Here is a 9,065-nt window from a genome sequence, read left to right as displayed (position 1 = left end):
GTCTAGTCAAGGCTATGGTTTTTCCTGTGGTCATGTATGGATGTGAGAGTTGGACTGTGAAGAAGGCTGAGCGCCAAAGAATTGATGCTTTTGAACTGTGGTGTTGGAGAAGACTCTTGAGAATCCCTTGGACTGCAAGGAGATCCAACCAGTCCATTCTGAAGGAGATCAGCCCTGGGATTTCTTTGGAAGGAATGATGCTAAAGCTGAAACTCCAGTACTTTGGCCACCTCATGCGAAGAGTTGACTCATTGGAAAAGACTCTGATGCTGGGAGGGATTGGGGGCAAGAGGAGAAGGGGATGACAGAGGATGAGATGGCTGGATGGCATCACTGACTCAATGGATGTGAGTCTCAGTGAACTCCAGGAGTTGGTGATGGACAGGGAGGCCTGGCGTGCTGCAATTCATGGGGTCGCAAAGAGTCGGACACCACTGAGTGACTGATCTGATCTGATCTGATCTATTTTACGTATGGTAATGTAAGTTTCCATGTTACTCTCTCCATACATCTCACACTACCTCCCTTCTCACCATGTCCACAAATCTATTCTCTATGTTTGTTTCTCCATTGCTGCCCTGTAAGTAAATTCTTCAGTACCATTTTTCTAGATTCCATATATATGCATTAGAATATGATATTTATCTTTCTCTTTCTGACTTACTTCATTCTGTATAATAGGTTCTAGGTTCATCCACCTTATTAGAACTGACTCAAAGGCATTCCTTTTTATGGCTGAGTAATATTTCATTGTGTATATGTACCACAACTGCTTTATCCATTTATCTGTTGATGAACATCTAGGTTGCTTCCATGTTCTAGCTATTGTAAATTGTGCTGCAATGAACAATGGGATGCATGTGTCTTTTTCAATTTTGGTTTCCTCAGGGTATATGCCTAGGAGTGGGATTGCTGGGTCATATGGTGGTTTTATTTATAGTTTTTTAAGAAATCTCCATACCGTCTTCCACAGTGGCTGTATCAATTTACATTCCCACCAATAGTACAAGAGCGTTCCCTTTTCTCCATACCCTCTCCAGCATTTATTGTGTGTAGACTTTTTGATGATGGCCATTCTGACTGGTGTAAGGTGATATCTCATTGTAGTTTTGATTTACATTTCTCTAATAATGAGTGATGTTGAGCATCTTTTCATGTGTTTGTTAGCCATCTGTATGTCTTCTTTGGAGAAATGTCTGTTTAGGTCTTTTTCCCACTTTTTCATTGGGTTGTTTGTTTTTCTGGTATTGAGTTATATGAGCTTCTTGTATATTTTGGAAATTAATCCTTTGTCAATTGTTTCATTTGCTATTATTTTTTCCCATTCTCAGGGTTGTCTTTTCACCTTGCTTATAGTTTCCTTTGCTGTGCAACAGCTTTTAAGTTTAATCAGGTCCCACTTGTTTACTTTTGTTTTTATTTCCATTACTCTAGGAGATGGGTCACAGGAGATCTTGCTTTGATTTATGTCATCGAGTGTTCTGCCTATGTTTTCCTCTAAGAGTTTTATAGTTTCTGATCTTACATTTAGGTCTTTAATCCATTTTGAGCCAAACACTTTTAATAGAAGCAAATGCTTCTAATTTGGAAAAAAAAAATTCTGTCTCTCAACTGATTTCTTGGTGGGGCAAATAGACTCACACTAACAAGACTTAAGAACTCTACAGAAGGAAACTCTTATCTCTTAGCTCTGTCAGTTGAGCAACTGTGTTTCCCTATTGGCTGAAGAGTCCCTTAACTCACCACAGAAACCCCAGCACCAATCCATTGAGATGAGTGTGTTTTAGAGATGGGCCAGATGGAAAGAGTCCAGATTCCATCTGTTCGTTATACAGATGTGGCCATTGTCCAAATCTTGTAAAATTGCCAGGAGAGAAAAACCACAAGGAGGTACATTTTGAGGGTGATCATAGCTCTTTCCCAGGTGGCTCAGTGGTTAACGAATCTGCCCGCAATGCAAGAGTCACAGGCGCTGCGGGTTAAATCCCTGGGTCAGTAAGATCCCCTGGAGAAGGGCATGGCAACCCACTCCAGTATTCTTGCCTAGAGAATCTCATTGACGGAGGAGCCTAGTGGGTTATAGTTCATGGAGTCACAAAGAGTCAGACGCAACTGAAGTGACTGAACACACACGCATAGTTCTTTGGATTATTTTAAATCCCCAAATAAATAGTGTTCCGTGTGTATATGTGTGTATGTATATATGTAAAGGACACCTTCTAGCTCTCTCTAGATCCAGGCAGACCTAGATTTGAACATCAGATCTATTGCTTATTAGCTATATCAGGGCAGGTTAATTCATGCTGTTATCCTTCAGTATCTCCATCTATGTCAAAGGGTTGGTGTGAGAACCAAGAGTTTGTAGATATCCTTCATTTCTGTGTTTTCAAGAAAGTTATTTCTTCTAAACACTTGAAATTGTCTGCAAGATTTGAAGGGAAAAATACATGGGATAATTATTAACAGTGCATATCAAAATTTTAAATCAAACTTAGTCCATTTTCAAAAAATGCTCATACCAATGGATTGGTGCTGGGATATCCATGGCAGGTTGACTGTGGATAAAGAAATACAGCTGATCACTTTACAGAGCTAAAGTTCATGGCTTACCTCCACAAGACCCTGTGCCTAATTTACATATATTTAAAATTTTTAAAAAGTTAAATCTCATTATTTTCATAAAACTAAAATCATTTGCAAATCTAAGCTTTAATGTTCATCTAATTACTAGTATAAACAACCAGTATTATAGTTCATGCATTAGTTATCTCTAGGTCTACACATATAAATTTAAGAGTAATATTAATTTTTTAAATGTTGCAGATTTTCTTTTCCAGAAATTATATGCAATGGTTTCAAATAAAGATAGTTGATAGGTATCTCCCAAGTTGGAATATCAAGAGAAGCAAGAAAATTGATGTTCAGTACTGCTGGGAAATGATGCTATTTATGTAAGAGGAAAGATGTGACAACGTCTTTTGTCTCTCTTACCTGAGAACTTGCACTGTTCCAATCCTCTTCTCACTCAAAGCAGTATTTTTACCCCAAGCATTGGTAATAGCATAACCTGTACACATCAGGACAGTCATATGCTTGTAGTTCAAGTATAGGAGGCAAGAGGTGTTTCCCTGTGGGCCTGAAGTATGTTAGTCTTGAGAGCAATGTTTAGGATTGCCAGACATGTGCAGGCATTGAATGCCAGATTGTAAGTAACAGAGTTCATGAGCTCTTCAATAAAACATGTGTGTGTGTGTGTGATGTTGTGACATGCTGCCAGTATTCTTTACATATTGTTACCTCCGTGGAACTCTTGCTTCCTCCAGCAAGAAACTTTGAAATCATCCTGGATCCCTTTCTTTCTCGCACATCCTCTATCAAATCCATCTCCTAGTACTATTGGCATTGACTTCAAAGATAGTTCTTGAATATGACCACGTATGCAGCTTCTACCACCACCATTGTAACACAAGTCGCTGTTATCTTTCATCTTGTGTTGACGCTTTGTGCCTCCTCACTCATCTGGTTCCTCTCTCCCCTCCCCTGATTCCTCCTAAAGTCTGTAACAGCAGGCAGTCATCCTCTTAAAGTGAAAGTAACAGCATGGTGATCCTGGGCTCAAATTACTTCAATGCCTTCCTGTTGTATTTAGAATAAAGGCTATGGTCTTTGTCATGATCTACAAGGCGGTCTCCATTTGCCTCCTCTCTACCTCTCTTTCCTCAGTGCCTACCATTCACTCCTTGTTTGCTGTATTCCAGCCACAGGGGCCCTTCCCTGTCTGTCAGATCCTCCCAGCACTTGTCACCCTTGCAGCTTTTGCCCTTCTCTTTGCCCATACCTGGAACGCTCTACACCAGAGTCAACTACTAGTCCTGACCTCACTCCCTGCTGACCCTTTCTAAGAAGCAAACTTTTTCTTCCTCTATTTTTATTCTTTAGTGATTTTTTAAAAAATTGAAGTATAGCTGATTTACAATGTTGGGTTAATTACTGGTATACAGCAAAGCAATTCAGTTATACATATATACACACTTTCATATTCTTTTCTATTATGGTTTATCATAAGATATCGAGGATGGTCCTCTGCGCTATACAGTAAGACCTTGTTATTTATCCATTCTATATATAAGTGACTGCATCTGCTAACCCCAGCTTCCTAGTTCATCCCTACCCCAACCTTCCTTACCTTGGCAACCACTTGTCTGTCCTGTACATCCGTGCTTCTGTTTTGTCTATAGGTCCATTTATGTCATAGTTTAGATTCCACATATAAGTGACAGCATATATGTAGTATTTGTCTTTCTCGTTCTGACTTACATAACTTGGTATGATAATCTCTAGTTGTATCCATGTTGCTACAAATGGCATTATTTTGTTCCTTTTTATGACTGAGTAGTATTCTACTGTGTATATGCACCACATCTTCTTTAGCCATTCATCTCTCAGCAAACATTTAGGTTGTTTCCATGTCTTGGCTATTGTGAATAGTGCTGTTATGAACACGGGGTGCATGTATCTTTGTGAATTAGAGTTTTATCTGGATATATGCCCAGGAGGGAGATTGCTGGATCACTCCTCTATTCTTTCACTTTGCTGTATATTTACTTAAAAAATAAATAAAAAATATAAGGTTTTATTTAGAGGACTTGTCAGCACATATCTATTTTTAAATGCTATGTGTCTTTCATCCAGATTTGTCATTTCAGATTTGGTTTAGTGGTTCGAGGACCTGACTTTACTCCTTCTGGAGGTGGGCATTTTACCAGGTTTGTCCATTCGCATCCACAATGACTGGTTTGAGATTTTACAAGTGGAGCAAATAGGTATCTGCTTAATACTGTTTACAAAACATTTTGGAGATAGAAGCTCTGATTTTGTCGGATTTGTTAAGTTGAAGCTTCTAGTAACCATTTCACCCATTGATGGGAGCTGCTGCTTGAAAATAAAAAGACAACACAGAAGAAATTGCACTTACAAGAAGGAAAGAGAGATTCTTGAATGTTTAGTTTGAGCACCTGGATTTTCAGTTCAATAATCCAATGAGTTCATCTTTTCACTTGAGCCAATTGGATCTGCAGCCACCAAAAGATTCTGATGAATATAATTATACTGCATTACATCTATATTTACCTTAACATTCTCATACAATGATTTATGGGTACATCAGATTTTATTGAAGATTTGGTGTATCTAAAAAGAATTACCATATGGAGGGTTATAGTACTAATATGATATAGCATATTAATATTATTATGTTAATATAACATACCAGTTATATAGTAATGATATAGCATAATATAACAATAAATAGTCTATAATATAAAAGTAAATTATCTAAATGTTGTACACTAAATACAGCATTTCCAACAGTCTAAGAGAAAATAATCCAAGAAGTTGAACAATTTACAGGGTGTTTCCTTATGAATGTTCCATATCCTGTCCTCAGATATGGGACATATCCTTTCTCCTAGAAAATGCCTCTTCTTTCTAAACTCCCACGAAAGAAACTCCACCTACCTTTTGGGAAATCCTACCCTTACACTCAGGATTAAAAAAATTTTTTTTCTCATTCTTTTTTATTTTTTAAATTATAGAAGTATGATTACACATTTACAGGAGACTTGGAAAACACAGAACAAAATTACATATGGTTATACTATATATTACAATTATTTTTTTAAGTAGATAAGCTAAGATTTTTAATTGGAGTTTCAATATCAAACTCTCAAAAATTAATAGAATGGATATACAGAAAAGTAGAAGGATATAGTAGACCTGAAAAACACTATGAACCAATTCAACATAATTAAGATTTATACAATTTTCACACAATAATAGGATACAAATTCTATTCAAGTTCCCATAGAGTGTAAACTAGGAGACATTGGAACATATCCAGGGGCATAGAAACAAGGTGCAAGAATTTCATGGTCTAAAGGTATTGAAATCCTACAGAGTCTGCTGTCTTATCACCGTGAAATTATGTCAGAAATCACTATCAAGAGATATTTGAAAGTAGCCCACATATTTTCAAGTGCAATATGACATTTACCAAGAGAGATCTATGACTTAGGCATTGAAAGCTTCAGTCAAGTTAGAAGACTGAAAAACACAAAGGGTGATTGCAGAGAAGAAAGCATTTAAATGAGAAATTAATATCGAAATGAGAAATTAATATCCAAGATACTTTAAAAACCCCATGTATTTGAAATTAAATGTCCACTTTTATTTTATTTTATTTTATTTTTTTTTTTTTTGTTGTTTTTTTTTGTTTTTTTTTTGTTTTTAATTTTATTTTATTTTTAAACTTTACATAACTGTATTAGATTTGCCAAATATCAAAATGAATCCGCCACAGGTATACATGTGTTCCCCATCCTGAACCCTCCTCCCTCCTCCCTCCCCATTCCATCCCTCTGGGTCGTCCCAGTGCACCAGCCCCAATCATCCAGTATCGTGCATCGAACCTGGACTGGCAACTCATTTCATACATGATATTTACATGTTTCAATGCCATTCTCCCAAATCTTCCCACCCTCTCCCTCTCCCACAGAGTCCATAAGACTGTTCTATACATCAGTGTCTCTTTTGCTGTCTCGTACACAGGGTTATTGTTACCATCTTTCTAAATTCCATATATATGCGTTAGTATACTGTATTGGTGTTTTTCTTTCTGGCTTACTTCACTCTGTATAATAGGCTCCAGTTTCATCCACCTCATTAGAACTGATTCAAATGTATTCTTTTTAATGGCTGAATAATACTCCATTGTGTATATGTACCACAGCTTTCTTATCCATTCATCTGCTGATGGACATCTAGGTTGCTTCCATGTCCTGGCTATTATAAACAGTGCTGCGATGAACATTGGGGTACTCGTGTCTCTTTCCCTTCTGGTTTTCTCAGTGTGTATGCCCAGCAGTGGGATTGCTGGATCATAAGGCATGTCTATTTCCAGTTTTTTAAGGAATCTCCACACTGTTCTCCATAGTGGCTGCACTAGTTTGCATTCCCACCAACAGTGTAAGAGGGTTCCCTTTTCTCCACACCCTCTCCAGCATTTATTACTTGTAGACTTTTGGATTGCAGCCATTCTGACTGGTGTGAAATGGTACCTCATAGTGGTTTTGATTTGCATTTCTCTGATAATGAGTGATGTTGAGCATCTTTTCATGTGTTTGTTAGCCATCTGTATGTCTTCTTTGGAGAAATGTCTATTTAGTTCTTTGGCCCATTTTTTGATTGGGTCATTTATTTTTCTGGAGTTGAGCTGTAGGAGTTGCTTGTATATTCTCGAGATTAGTTGTTTGTCAGTTGCTTCATTTGCTATTATCTTCTCCCATTCTGAAGGCTGTCTTTTCACCTTGCTAATAGTTTCCTTTGATGTGCAAAAGCTTTTAAGGTTAATTAGGTCCCATTTGTTTATTTTTGCTTTTATTTCCAATATTCTGGGAGGTGGGTCATAGAGGATCCTGCTGTGATGTATGTCAGAGAGTGTTTTGCCTATGTTCTCCTCTAGGAGTTTTATAGTTTCTGGTCTTACGTTTAGATCTTTAATCCATTTTGAGTTTATTTTTGTGTATGGTGTTAGAAAGTGTTCTAGTTTCATTCTTTTACAAGTGGTTGACCAGAGTTCCCAGCACCACTTGTTAAAGAGATTGTCTTTAATCCATTGTATATTCTTGCCTCCTTTGTCGAAGATAAGGTGTCCATATGTGCGTGGATTTATCTCTGGGCTTTCTATTTTGTTCCATTGATCTATATTTCTGTCTTTGTGCCAGTACCATACTGTCTTGATAACTGTGGCTTTGTAGTAGAGCCTGAAGTCAGGTAGGTTGATTCCTCCAGTTCCATTCTTCTTTCTCAAGATCGCTTTGGCTATTCGAGGTTTTTTGTTTTTCCATACAAATTGTGAAATTATTTGTTCTAGCTCTGTGAAGAATGCTGTTGGTAGCTTGATAGGGATTGCATTGAATCTATAGATTGCTTTGGGTAGTATACTCATTTTCACTACATTGATTCTTCCAATCCATGAACATGGTATATTTCTCCATCTGTTAGTGTCCTCTTTGATTTCTTTCACCAGTGTTTTATAGTTTTCTATATATAGGTCTTTAGATTCTTTAGGTAGATATATTCCTAAGTATTTTATTCTTTCCGTTGCAATGGTGAATGGAATTGTTTCCTTAATTTCTCTTTCTGTTTTCTCATTATTAGTGTATAGGAATGCAAGGGATTTCTGTGTGTTGATTTTATATCCTGCAACTTTACTATAGTCATTGATTAGTTCTAGTAATTTTCTGGTGGAGTCTTTAGGGTTTTCTATGTAGAGGATCATGTCATCTGCAAACAGTGAGAGCTTTACTTCTTCTTTTCCAATTTGGATTCCTTTTATTTCTTTTTCTGCTCTGATTGCTGTGGCCAAAACTTCCAAAACTATGTTGAATAGTAATGGTGAAAGTGGGCACCCTTGTCTTGTTCCTGACTTTAGAGGAAATGCTTTCAATTTTTCACCATTGAGGATAATGTTTGCTGTGGGTTTGTCATATATAGCTTTGATTATGTTGAGGTAGGTTCCTTCTATTCCTGCTTTCTGGAGAGTTTTGATCATAAATGGATGTTGAATTTTGTCAAAGGCTTTCTCTGCATCTATTGAGATAATCATATGGTTTTTATTTTTCAATTTGTTAATGTGGTGTATTACATTGATTGATTTGCGGATATTGAAGAATCCTTGCATCCCTGGGATAAAGCCCACTTGGTCATGGTGTATGATCTTTTTAATGTGTTGTTGGATTCTGATTGCTAGAATTTTGTTAAGGATTTTTGCATCTATGTTCATCAGTGATATTGGCCTGTAGTTTTCTTTTTTTGTGGCATCTTTGTCAGGTTTTGGTATTAGGGTGATGGTGGCCTCATAGAATGAGTTTGGAAGTTTACCATCCTCTGCAATTTTCTGGAAGAGTTTGAGCAGGATAGGTGTTAGCTCTTCTCTAAATTTTTGGTAGAATTCAGCTGTGAAGCCGTCTGGACCTGGGCTTTTGTTTGCTGGAAGATTTTTGATT

The sequence above is a fragment of the Bubalus kerabau genome, chromosome 1 (genome assembly GCF_029407905.1).
Source record: "Bubalus kerabau isolate K-KA32 ecotype Philippines breed swamp buffalo chromosome 1, PCC_UOA_SB_1v2, whole genome shotgun sequence".
Lineage (NCBI taxonomy): Eukaryota > Metazoa > Chordata > Mammalia > Artiodactyla > Bovidae > Bubalus > Bubalus kerabau.
The sequence above is the reverse complement of the archived record's forward strand: the minus strand, read 5'-3'. Positions refer to the sequence as shown.